Raw genomic sequence first — 15,587 nt, forward strand, 5'->3', positions numbered from 1 at the left:
TGATTTCAGATATTGAACAGGTTACATCTGCAGGGAGACCCTTTACTCAGTCATAGGGAACATCATATAATGCTATCTTCATTGATCATTCATCCCTCTGTGGGGGAAAATGTTAATATCTGTTATTTTTGTTGAGCATGGGGTGGTACTTAAAACACAGATCTTCTGAACTGACCTGAAATGTTTTGCTAATGCTTTTGAAGAAAACATGGAATATATTTGAAATGAATGTCTAACCTCCAATGACTAAAGTTGATATTTGCAAATTGTCATAGTACAAAACTCTTTGCATCTTCTGTTTTCTCCACTGCCACTCCTGGAATAAAAGCCTACTTTCGTTGAAAGTTGTACATTTTGTAATAGGGAAGTGTGCTTCATTTTTCACAAAGCCAAAGCATGATGTACAGCCAACAGTCTTTAGACCAAAGTAAAAATCTACAAATCAGATATAGTTAAGAATAAGTCGTGGGGAATGCTTCCATTCCTTTGAAGCCGTTTGGGATTTTAAACACATGTTTACTACTGACAATGAATTAGCTTTACATTTTATAAGATGAAATAGAGGTATACTTTTCTATCTCCTATATTTTGGATTGTAGCATTTCTTTCTTTACCATTTTCTTGGAAGATCTTTTTTTAATACTTTCCTGTCTGATCTTTATCCCTTTGAAATGATGGGGCAAGATACTGTATTCAATTCTCTGTTTTTATTCCCCTTTCTCTCTCATTTTTCTTGTATTCTATTGCTGTGTGATCATTTTGGGCCAAAGGTCACATCATTCTTGTTTCTTCAAAATTCCATGTATTTATACCCTGTATGAATAAATATGCACTAGTTAGAATACGGTGACTCTTTGTTGAAAAATGTACAAAGAATGCTGCTGGATTTGATGAAAGGTCCAGCTAATGCAGCACTTTTTTATTTCCAGTTTTCAGGTTACTTTTCAAGGTAATTAACTACTAGAGAAACAAAAAGTATAAATGTTCCTTCTGAAATGCAAGTCATAAACGCAAGGCTCTCTAGTGCAGTGTGCACTTTTCCATAGAGCAACAAACATTCAATTTTTCCTCAATATACCGATAGCTATTAAAAATTAGAGTAAGGAAGGATTAAAAACAGCTGTTTAAGAAGACTATGGAACATGCAATATGGTGGGTTTTCAAGAAACAATGCAGAGTGAGAGTGCATTGATCAAACTTTTATTAGATATGAATATCTTGTGCATCTGTGCATATGTTTTGAAGTCACTCTATTTGAATTAATATATTATGTGGAAAATATATTAATAATCTCCTAATATTCGTATGTAGAATTGAATTGAACAAATACAAATGCAAATGAATACATTGACTCCGTGTGTGCTTTATTTTGCTATAAGGTCCACTACAGAGAATGGTACTTGTTCCATAGTAAGTATTTCTAGGATTGTGACCGTACAACAATATGACCTTTGGCAAGCTATAAAAATCACTCAGCTGCAGATTAGTTACTCTTTTAACACCCTTTATACCTTGTTTGTTTTGCACTTTCTAACAGAAAGGTGGACTACCCCCATCCACTACCTTTGCTTGCTTGTGGGGGATTTTAATCCATGTTTTATGACGGTGCGTATTGAACTAGATGATATCATCACTTCAGGTTAATTAGCACAGAATGTAAGGTTATGCTTTTTGTGGATGCAGCATTGGATCATGTGTTTCTGGGCAATTTTTTTTTTATAACTGCATTGCAAAAGAGGCTATTTAAAAAGTGGTGCATCCTGCACAAATTGGAAGAAGGAAGGAAGGGCATTTATTTTATTTTTTTAAACGTCCCACTTCTCTTTGAAAAGAAGTTTGTAAGAAAGATTCCGGAGGATGTTTTAACTATGCATGAAAGATGTGGCATAAAATTAAACTTGCTTAAAAAAACAGCACTTGTGAAAAAAAAAGAGGGAGAGAAAGTGCTGGCTCATAGGCTCATATCACTGCGGAGGGCTTGGCTCAGTGTTCTGAATGCTGTTTCTTTCCTATGATGGTGGAGCCATCAGATGCTTTTCTCCTTGCCATAAAGGCTGAGAGTGAGCAGTTTTATCTTTTTTTTTGGGAGGGGAGCTGTTACAGTCAAGGAGTTTCATTCATTTAGCCATGGAATCTATTCAGTGTTCACATACTAATATTAAACTGTGGTGAACGGAAGAGGCAGGATGCTGTGCTACAGATGAGGCTAGCTGATATGCATAAGGAGTTGACATCTGTATGTCATCCCTGAAGGGCCATCCAGGAGATGAAACTTGTTATGCCCCACCCATTAACAATAGCACTTAGACTTATATACCGCTCCATAGTGCTTTCCAGCCCTCTCTAAGCGGTTTACAGAGTCAGCATATTGCCTCCAACAATCTGGGTCCTCATTTTACCAACCTCGGAAGGATGGAAGGCTGAGTCAACTTTGAACCAGTCAGGATCAAACTCCTGGCTGTGGGTAGAGTCTGTCTGCAATTCATTTTAAACCACTGCACCACCATGGCTCCTCATTACTTTATTCAATCTTTTTTTGGAAAAAAAAATCTTATTGATCTATTTCATAGCTTTCATAATTTGCAAGAAGCCACACCTTATCTTCATAACAGAAAATGAGTTGAACCTAACATCCGCCCTCCCGCCTCCCACACCTTTCTCTATCCCTTTTGAACATATCTTTATGGGGTGGACCAACAATGTGTGTGTTGTAGGTGCTTGTTTACATCCCACTTTGCAAACTCAAGGCAGTTACCAGCAATCCCCATGTTAGTGGAATTCAACTCCACTTGCTAATCATTAGTTTCTTTTAACCAAGAACTTCTGCGTAAGGAAAACAGGAATGAAGTCCCACACATTTGGAAGATGTGATTTAAATTGTTGCCTGCTTTAAATGTCTTTATATTTTACAGGGTGGATTGTTTTGTTGAATTAACAAACTTGTTAGTTACTTTGTGAAGTCCTAGTCTTTGAAATACAGGGTATAAATATCCTAATAACAAAGATCAATCCTTCATCAGCGTGAGTGATAGGTGAATATTTCTTGTAAGGTTTCTTTTTCTACCACTGTGGCTCTTTTTCTAGTTTTTACTTATATTTATAAAGTAAGTAAACAATAGTATGATAAGACTTTAAAAAAACAAACTAATTATGGCTGATATTTGGGGCATAAAGTAACCCTTGGCTGGTGCAAAAAGCCATGAATATTTGCCAGGATGCTACATTCTACAGATGGGCTTCATAATAAAAAGTTTTTAAAAAATTTATTTTCCTTAGGGACACTTAGATATGGTATCTGATACGGGTAGGACATAATTTTTAAAGTATGTGGTCCTCAAAATAGTTGTCTCAAGGCAGCTGCCAGCACTCTAAAATTACAATTTAATTTTCTTAATCAAAACTATTATTAAAATATCCAGCGTATAACAATGAAAACATAAACAGCACACAGAAACTGGCTGAAAGGTTCAGAATTTTAAGAATTAAAACACTAGGAATACAACAAGTTACTTTTATTTGGGTCAGGAAAGCTTAAAAAATGGGTATGCTTGGGGGAAGGCATTCTAGAGCTTAGAAGACTGTTAGGACTGAGAAGGTTGTTCCCTAGAAGCTATTTATTACATTTCAGTATGGGAGGGTGCCTGGAGCTGTGCTTCTAACGATGACCATAATACGGTTGAGGAAATGTGGGAAGAGACAATCCTTCAAATGCTTTGATCGAAGACACCTATAAAGCCCATTAAAAAGCACTAGAACTTTGCATCGTGCTCAGACATGGGTTGGCAGTTGGTAAAGTTATTACTGAACAGGCATGAGTTATTCATAAAGTTGTCTAAAAAACAGAATTTTCCAAAAAGTCTTCCAAAACAGCCTAATGTCTTCACATTAAGTAATACATTATAAGGATTACCTGAGATTAATTTGTTTGGATAGATTTTCAGGCATGTAGATGAAACTGGCTGTATCAGTATAAGATATTGTCCTGTTCAGCAAAATGCTATTGCTCTGACTAGCAGAATTCTCCAGAATGCCATGTGAAGGTCATTTCCATACCTGATAACTGAGATCCCTTAACTTGAGTGCCAGAGAGTCTTTTGTATGCAAAGTATATGCTATACTGCCAAGCTGTTGTCTTAAAATACAGACGTGATGAGGTCCCTATTGGAGGATTATTCATATGAGAGACAATTACAAACAACAGAATGCCTTTCTAGGGCCTGAAGAGAAGAATTCTGCACCTACGGTAACCTATGTGAATATATAAATGTAACTGTTCTATGGTGCTGTTCTTTGGTGCCTCCTGCTCCCAGGGCCACCCCGAAAGCTATTTGATATTCAAGCTGGACCATTAGAACTTCTCAACCACCCTCTTTCTCTAAGCATTCATTAGGACATCGTCCATCCATCTTTGTAGCTTTGCAGTCTATAAATGTAGCTTTCTTGAAATAAAAGCTGAAATTCTCAAACAGTTGGGACTTACTTTCATTGAAAGTAAGAGCAGCATAAAAATACTGTAAACAAATAAAATAAGGTGGATTCCATATCTGCCTAATTTTGTTCCATTGTACTGATGGTTGTTGTTTTATAATTAAAGTCATTCTGGTTTTTCAATTCTCTCCTGGAAATTTTAAATGGTAAGACATGTTTAAGGACTGAACATACGTTGATGTTCAGCTGACACTCTTGGGCAAAGAAACCATCCTCAAACCCCCACCCCCCAGAGGGAGCTCCCTGTAAATCAAAGGTAAAGGTTCTCCTCGCATATATGTGCTTGTTGTTCTCGACTCTAGGGGGCAGTGCTCATCTATATTTCAAAGCCGAAGAGCCAGTGCTGTCCAAAGGCCTCTCCGTGCCGTAGTCATGTGGCCAGCATGACTAAACGTCGAAGGTGCACGGAACACTGTTACCTTCCCACCAAAGGTGGTCCCTATTTTTACATGCTTTCAAACTGCTAGGTTGGCAGAAGCTGGGAAAAGTAACAGGAACTCACTCCATTATGCAGCCATAGGGATTCGATCCACCGAACTGCCGACTTTTCTGATCGACAAGCTCAGCGCCTTAGCCACTGAGCCACTGCATCTCTATGTACTGGTAGTACTTGTAGTATTTCTTTAAATTAGATGGCATCAAATAGTTCTTTTGTGAGTCAGGTAATACCAGGTAGTACAATGAAGTAGAATGTGTTTATCTTCAGTCAGAAGTTCTCAAGCTTTGTAGTATCACAGCCTGCTCAAATAGCAATAGCAGTTAGACTTATATACCGCTTCATAGGGCTTTCAGCCCTCTCTAAGCGGTTTACAGAGTCAGCATATCGCCCCCATAGTCTGGGTCCTCATTTCACCCACCTCGGAAGGATGGAAGGCTGAGTCAACCTTGAGCCGGTGAGATTAGAACCACTGAACTGCAGATAACAGTCAGCTGAAGTGGCCTGCAGAACTGCACCCTAATCACTGCGCCACCTCGGCTCTATGATAGATGGATTTATTGGATCCCCACCCCATGAATAAACTCATAATTTTATTTATATATATATATATATATATATATATATATATATATATATATATATATATATATATATATATATATATATATATATATACACAAATATATATATTTGTGTTTTTTTTTATTTGTGCTGATAAATAAATAAAGGGAGACTAGTATAGATCTGTTTCAAGCTATTTAGCTCTCATCAGCTAGCCAAACCCTTACTGGGATTTGAACGTGGGCTATATTACATACTAGGCAGACATCTTAGCCATTAGGCCACAGGCTCTTATCCGTTATCAGCGAAGCCAGGGTGAAAGGTATCTATTAGATTTATATATATATATATATATATATATATATATATATATATATATATATATATATATATATATATATATATATATATATATATATATATATATATATTCCCAGTTTATTTATATATATATACACATACATACATACATACATACATACATACATACATACATATTCTACATATTTTAATTTATCTTTCATAGAAGTTCTCACACTTTGAAGTACAATACTATCCACTGTGAGTTTGGATAGCAAATAAGGAACAAAGCCCAGCGTGAATTATGGCAGTTGTCCTATTTAATCTGTGCAAATCTGATCAGTTTTTTAAAAAAATTGTAAACCCCTAATCAACGTTATGAAGTACTCCACCTTCCGCAATTATAGCAATTCTGCTTGTGGATGATAGCTATCAATTTTGGGGTTTAAGGCTTGAGGGTAAACCTTACCATATTCTTTAAAATGCCGGGCTAGCATTAGCATTGTCCACCATCAGAAATTATTTCCTGTCTTAAGGTATTAGATCAAGCGTGCAGAATAAGACAGCAACCTTTGCCACGGGGAAGTTTGATTCACAGTATTATACTATAGAACTCCCACCAGAACCTTGCCACCTCTCCCAGCTAATGTATAAGATACATCCACTAGTAAAATGATTGCTAGACTTGGAGTTCCCAGCAAATATCAGCAGGGATATAACACTGTGTGATGAGGTCTCTTTATTCATTTATAAAGCTTACCTATCTGCAGTGCAATGAGTCCAAACTTAAATATTTTTTTTGCATATTAGACTCTTCTGAAGCTCTGGAAAAATGTAGAGGGCAAATACTCAAGTAGATGCCGTTCTCACTGCAGTAGGTAAATTCTGGCAGTTTTAGAATAGGTAACAAATTACAAATACTTTTGTGGATAAAGTAAATAACAAATCCAAAGGTCAATTCTTTGGGAAATTAGTCTTCCTCTTTCTTCCTTCCTCATTTCCTTATGTGTCATGTTAATCCTATTATCCTGAGCCAAAGGTCTGAAATGTGCTAAACCCCATGACACAAAATTGAATACTGCTTCCCCTTTAAGATACAGCATTAATATACGAAGCTGGCTCTTCACCATATCATCTAAGATTGGGCTACAGATCTTCTTGCTCAGACATCTTAATTTTCAAAGTTCCATATGATGATTCACGATACCTTTCTACACTGCAGAAGGCTGTAATCTTATATTTTTTTCAGACAAAAGGACATAAATCACCAATAAATGCATTCATTGGTAAATGTAGAAACATCTGATAGCAATGGCAATATTTCCCAATTCTCCTGAGCCTGATTCTCATATACATGCATTATGCACATCTCCTTCATTTACCTGCGGTGCAAAAGGATACCTGCAACTTATCCCCCTTCCACTGGCTCACTCGCATTTAGCTTTCTCTTCTCGCTACCTACAGATTACTGGGACAGAGCACATTGTTCAGAAGTAACCATCAAAATGTTCGAATGCTTCTTAGAAAATGATCATTCTGTTAGGTGCTATGACAGAGCAGCAGAATAAGATGATGTTTCTTTATTTTTTTATGTTACTGAATTGATTCATTTTTTAGAAACATATCCTGATTGATTCATTTTTTAGAATCATATCCTGTCTTTTCTCCAGGTCCTCAAGGAAACTTCACTGATAAGTTTGCTTGGAATTGCTAACAGTTTCTGTTCCTTCCATTGTTGTCCTTCCATTTCATGCAACAGCAAATAGAAAGCCAATTGGTGACTCTTGTTGGCTTATTTGAGTGTTGAAATCTGTCAAGGATATACTCAAGAAAGTTTAATCTAAAGTATATTTATACAGAGGGGTTGATCAATTTCTGAATATGAAGAAGTTTGTTTTTAATTTCTGGATGAATATAAGGACAGATAAAGGCACACGGTGGCTCAGTGGCTAAGACGCTGAGCTTGTCGATCAGAAAGGTTGGCAATTCGATTCCGTAGTGCTGCGTAAGGGAGTGAGCTCCCATTACTTGTCCCAAACTGCCAACCTAGCAGTTTAAAAGCATGTAAAAATGCAATTAGAAAAATAGGGACCACCTTGGTGGGAAGGTAATAACGTTCCGTGCATTTTTGGCGTTTAGTCATGCCGGCCACATGACAGTGGAGACGTCTTCGGGCAGCGCTGGCTCTTCGGCTTTGAAACGGAGATGAGCACCGCCCCCTAGAGTCGGGAACGACTAGCACATATGTGCGAGGGGAACCTTTACCTTTACTTTATAAGGAGAGATATGATGAATTTGATGAATACAGTACCAAACAATAGACATCAAATGTTTTGATTTTTTTAAGCCCTTTTATAATGGGTGGCTTGGCAGAGAAACTAGTAAGAACTGTGTGAGAAAGACATTGTAACAAATACATTATGACTAGCAGTTATTGGTAATCTAATCATCCATTAATTTCTCTAAGCTGTCTTTAACAGTAACTAAATGGCAGCTAGTGCTATGGAAACAAACAGATGTGGTTCAAAAGTGCAGTTCTATGGATCTAGTTTGAAGTTATTGATGGAAAAACTTTTTAAGTGATTCAATATCTTGTTTCCTTTCTGGAAGCTCTAACCTGTGGGAACTGGAGGAGACAATACCATTTTCATCATCAGATAAGAAGTGTTGTAGATGAAAAGTCCTAGCTTAGCAACGTTGCTAGTAATAACTAGGCAGATGTTCATGAAAAATAGACAGTGAGGACAGGAAGGTGACAGCTTTCTTTATTACATCTATTGACTGAGATGTTGAACTCTGAAGGTTTCCCAGAAAAATGAGAGGAACCATAGTTCAATCTACAGCAGTGTTCTCCAAAACTCTCAAGTGCAATTTCAGGCAGTTCCAGTATAGCAATAGCAGTTAGACTTATATACCGCTTCATAGGGCTTTCAGCCCTCTCTAAGCGGTTTACAGAGTCAGCACATTGCCCCCACAGTCTGGGTCCTCATTTTACCCACCTCGGAAGGATGGAAGGCTGAGTCAACCTTGAGCCGGTGAGATTTGAACCGCTGAACTGCAGCTCACAGTCAGCTGAAGTGGCTGCAGTACTGCACTCTAACCACTGCGCCACCTCGGCTCTTGTATAAAAGAGCCGAGTATAAAAGAGTTTACAGTAGCTCTGAGAATGCTTCAAGAATAGTTTGAAAGAAATGTTATGGAATGCATTAGAGCAGGGGTGTCAAACTCGATTTTACCTTGGGGGGGGGCAGGGGTCATAGCCAACTTGGCATCACTCCTGTCAGGGACGCCCGTGGGGGCCCGAGCGCTCTGCCAGTGAAAACAGAGCTCGGGAGGGCCAGGCACGGTCCTTGAGTTGCCAAAACGAAGCACGGGAGCCTGTTTTCGCTGGCAGAAGCATCACGGGCCAGTCCTTCACTGTTTCCAGGACAGCCCCACAGGCCTTGAGTTTGACACCCTTGTATTAGAGCAAAAGCATAAGCACCTCTTTAAAGCAGCTGTCTTTTTCTTTTTTCAGAATAATCATTGGAAGCCTAACAAAAGAAACAACAACTAGAGATAGATGCTATGCTTGCACTATCACGTATTCAGAAACATTGGGATCATTTAGAAACATGCACAGTCCTGATTGAGAGGAGCACACATTCTGTTCCTGAAATCCTAGATAATACCTGGACATGTTACAGAAGCAGCTTAATATATTTCATAACGAACATCTATTGTCAGTAGGTTTATCTAACCATTAAAAAGAAAGAAAGTTACATATAACCATTGCCTGCCATATTTTGTGATGTGTTCCTCCCTCCCTCAGTGATACAAGTCCTTGATTGTGTGCTGTTTCCCCCCCCCCCCCGCTTATTCCTTTTTCAGTTTTCGGTTATTCTACTGGATAAAGAGATGCTCTTTACTGACTGAAGCTTATTTGTATTTCTGGCAGCCTACTGTTATGTGAAATGGGCCCATGTGGAATGGACTTCATCATTGGTTCAATACCATTCCATGGTGTGACTTAATTGGATTTGTTTTAGCATCTTTTGTGAATATAATCATTGTGATTTATAAATTGTACTTTCTGGCTTAAAATTCAGGGTGGGAAGCCAGCTACTTTGGCTTATTCACAAAAATGATTATATAAAATTCGGCTTTGTGCAATAGGAACAAATCTAGTTGCTATATATGATGTGAAGCTGTTTCCCTCTCCTTTCGTCTTTGGAAATACTGTTGGTAGCCTAGAGCTTATGGTAAGGTTGTCATATATGAGCTGAAAAAATCCAGACAACCTCTAGATGGCCACAAAGAGAGGTAGAACATTCTACTACTTTGCAGTTATCTTCTGGTCATTTAGATCTTTGCAGCCCAAATATGAAAGCTCCAGCTTGTAGGAATGCTTGAATATTGCTTGGTGTTCTTATATGCTGACATTTTTGTAATCATACACTTTGGAAGAGCTATTATCTGGCATTGTTTCAGTACTTACGATGCTAGGTGAACAGGAAGGATGTGTGTTTAAATATTTGAAACAATCTTTTGTGGATTTTAGTCCATGTAGCATGGTGCTGTTTTTCTCTCTCAGATCTCAACTGAAAATGGCAGATTGACGTGTCAGTGAGAAATGGCTGTACTAGTTCACACTGCAGGTAGGTGAGACATTTTAATGGGAAAAAAACCCAATTGCCTTATATGAACTCATTGCAATTAGAAAATAAGCATAGCAAAGAGCGAGGACATAGAGCAGTGATGGCTAAACGTTTCGGCACCGCATGCTGAAAGCATACACACATACCCATAATGCAATGTGTGCGTGACCTCCCCGCACATGGACACACAACCCTCTGTGCTCCCCTTGCCCCGGTGCATGTCCGCTTGTCCCCCACATACGCCCCCTGTGCATACACACTTAATCCCACGCACGTGCACCCATGCATACACGCGTGTCTCTTGCATGCGCCCTGCCCCACCACGCATACATGGCAGAGATCCGAAAACCAGCTGGCCAGCATGAGGCATACGCACATGCACGGTGGAGCTGAGCTGGGGTGACGGCTCGCGTGCCCACAGAAAGAGCTCGGCCTGCCACAGGTTCGCCATCACGGACATAGTTTCTTCCTGAGGTACTGCCTCTTTAGTTATAAAAAATGCTTCATTCCAAAGTGGTGTTTTAAAAAATGACAATAGAATACCTGAAACTTTAGGAGTAGTTCTCTCCTACTACTTTCAGACTGGATCACCTTATTCTATTCGATGGCAAGATTAGGTCTTCCTGTACTATAAAATAAGATAATACCAGACCAGCAGATTTTAGGCATATGCATACATCTGATACACAAAACATATTAATTGTGATGTAGTAAGGAAAAAGAATCAGCCTCTATCTGATATAGCTTACACCACTTTCTTTGGACACTGCCACTTTCTTATCACCTTTCAGCCAAGGGATAGTTACATTTATGGCTGGAACAATTAAGAAGTAGCCTTGCAAAAGAAGCTGACCATTTTCCCTCCTGGTGATATCTGAGCTTGTTTTTATACCATCTTCTTTTGTTTGGAGCATGACTTCCTAAATTAATGCATCCCGAAATAGTTTCCTTGTGAGCAAGATGTTTTTTTTCCCCTTTCTTTCTTTAGTAGTGTGAGAAGTTCTTTTGATTAAACACTGAAGGAAAGATTCGAGCATGTTCGCAAATAGATGCAATTTAAGTATAAGATTAGCACATACAAACATCAAATCGCTTTCTCACTGTAAAACAGCCTTCCAGCTTCAAGAGTGGGAAATCATTCTTCAAATAGTGGGTTGGCTGAAATTCTCACAGTGTAACTGTGAAATGCACACTTTATTTTTATCTTCTGTCTGCCTTTTTTAAATGCTAATGTGAAGTTCTGATATTTATATAAAATCTGTTTTCTGTCAGAATAGTTCTGTTCTACCTAGGCCCTACATAACACAGGCTGCAGAACAATGTGGCATCCTGAAAATCTTTGAAAATAAAAACAGCAACAAAATAAATGAAGTTGCCAATTTTTATGGTGCGAAGAACAGCTTGGATGCATGTGGGCAGACAATGGGTGAATACAAGGAATTGACTGTGTGATCAACTGTGGGCAGGTGGGAAATAATATTGGTATTTGGGAGGCATCTGGATCATCTAGCTTTTTATTAGGTAAGTACAGGATCTAAAAAGGTGCAGGTAAATCTGAAGAAATCATAGCACCTGTTGTTCTGCAATACTGAAAGCTTAATACTTGAAGTTAAATGGCATTCAGCAGAAAAACAGAAGATGCATGTATTAATTCATATATTAATAATATTTTAAGAATTAACATTTTACAAAAACAGAGACCAAAGTTCATATTGTTAAAAACAAAGAAATAGTCAACCATTTTGTTGCCTATATAAATTTTTCAGAGCCTTGGAATCAGGGAAATATTTCTGCCCTCATTGCCCAAAGAGACAGCTAAGGCAAGAGAGCAAGGCTAAAAGGTAACTCAGTCAAGCAATAAGCCAACTTGAGGTGCAAGTGATGGCTTCATTCTCACAGTTAGATGGTGCCATGACCCAAGCTTTCCAAGATCCTAATTTTTAAGCTAACCCTTTGAATGGCTTGTTTTTGTTGTTCTTAGTTGCAAAGTCGTGTCTGACCCATCGCGACCCCATGGACAACATTCTTCCAGGCCTTCCTGTCCTCTACTATCCTCTGGAGTCCATTTAAGTTCACGCCCATCCAGACACCACCTTCTCTGTCGTCCCCTTCTTCTTTTGCCCTCAGTCTTTCCCAGCATTAGGCTCTTCTCCAGTGAGTCTTTCCTTCTCATTAGATGACCAAAGTATTTGAGTTTCATCTTCAGGATATGGCCTTCTAAAGAGCAGTTAAGGTTGATCTCCTCTAGGACTGACTTGGTTTGTTTAGATTTCTCTTAATGTAACATCTGAATCTTTGTGGTTTGTAAAGCATGCTATGTAGTTTAGTGTGCTGTCCAAACTTTATTCAATGAATCATTGCTAAATAAACTATAGCATAGCACAATGCGTGAATCTACTCTCACTTTAAAATAATTTGATGTAAAGCAGTTGATAAGTGCAGAATTTTGCTTTTGAGTGTATTGGGGGGGGGGTACCGAGGGAGAATAGATGTTTGCTCTGAACGTCAGCTTCCTCCCTGTCTTGTGATTATACACCACTTCCCCCTATCTTAGTGCGCTCTAGATGAACCCAGCTACAATTGAAAGGATTTCCCAGAGGCATAGAAGGAATAAAAACCTGGTAGATCTCCAATGCAGAACAATTTCAGAGGCTTGTTATTTAAAAATTAGCATTAAAAAAGTAACATAAATGAAAAGAGAAATCCGCAACTCCGAAGGGGTTATTTAGTAGTTATTTTTGGTTGAGCAAGGACTAAGAAGCTAATGAAAAGCTTAATTATCTGCAAGCTGAAAAAATATTTCAGAGGTAGTAAAATTCTTCTGGAATCCTACCTTAGCTGAACTGTTTTGCTATTTACCTTTTTATTTAAAACATATGCCTCTGGTTATCAGATTTACAAGCTTTGTGGAACTTTTAGCTGCTGATTGCCATCTAGTTCCAGAACTAATTGGCTTTTTGAATTCATCCAATATGCCAACTATTATGCTCAATTAACTGAGAAGATGCCTGTGTCCACCCGAGCTTTGTCTATATCCCAGAGAGGGAAGCTGTGCTCCTTTGTCTATTGAAAAGTCCAAGAATCTCAAATTTACAGAGCTATTGAGAGATAATTTAGTAACATCTGGATAGCCATACATTCCATGCCTCTGTAGAGAAAGGTAAAATGAGGAGTTGCATTATTTGAAATCAGACATTATGAACGTATTTATTTATTTATTGGCTATATACCATACATTTCTGCCAATGAATGGCACTCAGTGTTTCTAAGAATAAGAATAAAAACAATATTGAATAATTCAAGGACCATTAAGAACACAATAATAAACAAGTGTACCACCAACTCAACTCAGCAGCCAAAACCCACTTACACACCAAAGCACTACATAAGTAAAAACTTACTGTGTGCCAGCAGAAAGGTGATTGAAAGGCAAACAGTCTGATCTTTTTGGCAGAGAATTTCAATCCTGGGAGCAGCCGTCAAGAGGGTCCTCTCTGTGTTTTCATCAGACATCCCCGAGAACTCTTCCTTTGCATTTACCCTGTTCCCCTGAAAATAAGACCTCCCCGGATAATAAGTCCAATCAGGCTTTTGAGTGTATGCACTAAAATAAGCCCTTCCCACAAAATAAGCCCTCCTCAAAAATATTGCAACATAGCAGTAGCCATGAAGTGACCATGCTTGCCGCCTCCTGCACCTCAAAACTAATAAGACCGCCTCGAAAATAAGGCCAAGCGCTTATTTTGGGGGGGTAAAAAAGACCCTGTCTTATTTTTAGGGAATTTGTCTAGAGACAAATGTAATTGTACTAGAAAAGTGCAGATTTTTTTTCTCTGACTTGGAGTTTTGGAAGGAATTCAAGCTTCTGAAAGGTACAAGTCCTTCCCAAGAAGTAAGATTTTGCAATTATTCCAACAGAAACAAAAATCTCTATATGTACTTGGCCTACTTATAGCAATAGCAATAGCAGTTAGACTTATATACCGCTTCATAGGGCTTTCAGCCCTCTCTAAGCGGTTTACAGAGTCAGCATATCGCCCCCAACAACAATCCGGGTCCTCATTTTACCCACCTCGGAAGGATGGAAGGCTGAGTCAACCTTGAGCCGGTGAGATTTGAACCGCTGAACTGTAGATAACAGTCAGCTGAAGTGGCCTGCAGTACTGCACCCTAACCACTGCGCCACCTTATCAAAGGGTAGCTGATAAATGGCAGTCAAACAAAAGCAGAAGGACTCCAGGAAGCCCAAATTGTTGATGGCTGCTACCTGAGTGGCTGATGCTATTGGAGAATGGAGTGTATGGAAGAAGGAGGTGGCAAATTTGATCCTAGCAGACATCAATTTGTGTGAAGAAGACCAAAAAGAAAAGTCCCGGAAGAGAATGATGTGGGACAGCCAGGGAAAAAGCTGAATCATTGTAGGGCTAATACTGTAGAAAAAAAAAAATCAGTCAGCTGAGATCTGTGCACAAACAAAGGAGAAACAGTCTGCAGTCTGACATTAATGTTGAAGTTCACTTATTCATCTGGAATCTCCAGGAGTGAGCGAGCCGTGGATCTAAAATATGAGTGAATAGACTAAGAAAATACTGCATAAAGAGAAAACGAATGCAGTTCAGAGAGAAGGAAAAGAAACAGCCCTTGAGGAATACTCACAGTATTATTTGAACTCAAGCCTTTAAGAGGCAACACAGAGAGTTCCATAGAAACATTAAAGGGTTTGTTTAAAAATATAAGGTGAAAATAAACCAGGCATAAGTTTTGACTTACGTTGGAAAAAATCTAAGTGCTGTCTATGTATCTCTAAAGCAGTAAGAATTCTTTAAGGGTGAGGCTTTTCCTACTTTCCTGAATCATTCAAAATGGATCAGGACAGTGGGATCATGAAAAAGTTGTTCCACAAGATCAGAGAACTGATCTTTAAGCTGGAAGAATGCCCCCCCAAATGTCTAAAAATGTAATAAAATTCTTTCCCTCTTCTATCTCATTTTGCCATATTCCCATGTAAACGAAGCTTTCTCCAAACCAAATATTGTTCCTGTTGTCACAGCTGTACATCTTGGTTAGATGAAGTATTCTGTTTACAGCAATGGGTCATTAGGTCCTTCAAGAAATCCACAAGGGAGCATGGAAAGAACGGTCCCTTTGCAGTTGGTATCCTG

At 38.6% G+C, this 15,587-nt stretch overlaps 1 protein-coding gene across 7 annotated transcripts in view; it reads left to right on the forward strand.

Moving 5' to 3' along the window:
- HMBOX1 (homeobox containing 1) overlaps positions 1-15,587 on the forward strand; it is a 122,419-nt gene that overhangs the window by 3,382 nt on the left and 103,450 nt on the right. Inside the window, exon 2 of one of the 7 annotated variants that reach the window (XM_014057464.2) lies at positions 10,362-10,425. The exons of the other annotated variants lie outside the window; for them this stretch is intronic. The gene's annotated coding sequence lies outside the window, so the exon portion shown is untranslated. The remainder of the gene's footprint in view (positions 1-10,361; positions 10,426-15,587) is intronic. 7 annotated transcript variants of the gene reach the window in all.

Source organism: Thamnophis sirtalis, unplaced genomic scaffold (assembly GCF_051295495.1).
Source record: "Thamnophis sirtalis isolate CommonGarterSnake01/CBP01778 unplaced genomic scaffold, rThaSir2_p1.2 scaffold_6, whole genome shotgun sequence".
Taxonomy (NCBI): Eukaryota; Metazoa; Chordata; class Lepidosauria; order Squamata; family Natricidae; genus Thamnophis; species Thamnophis sirtalis.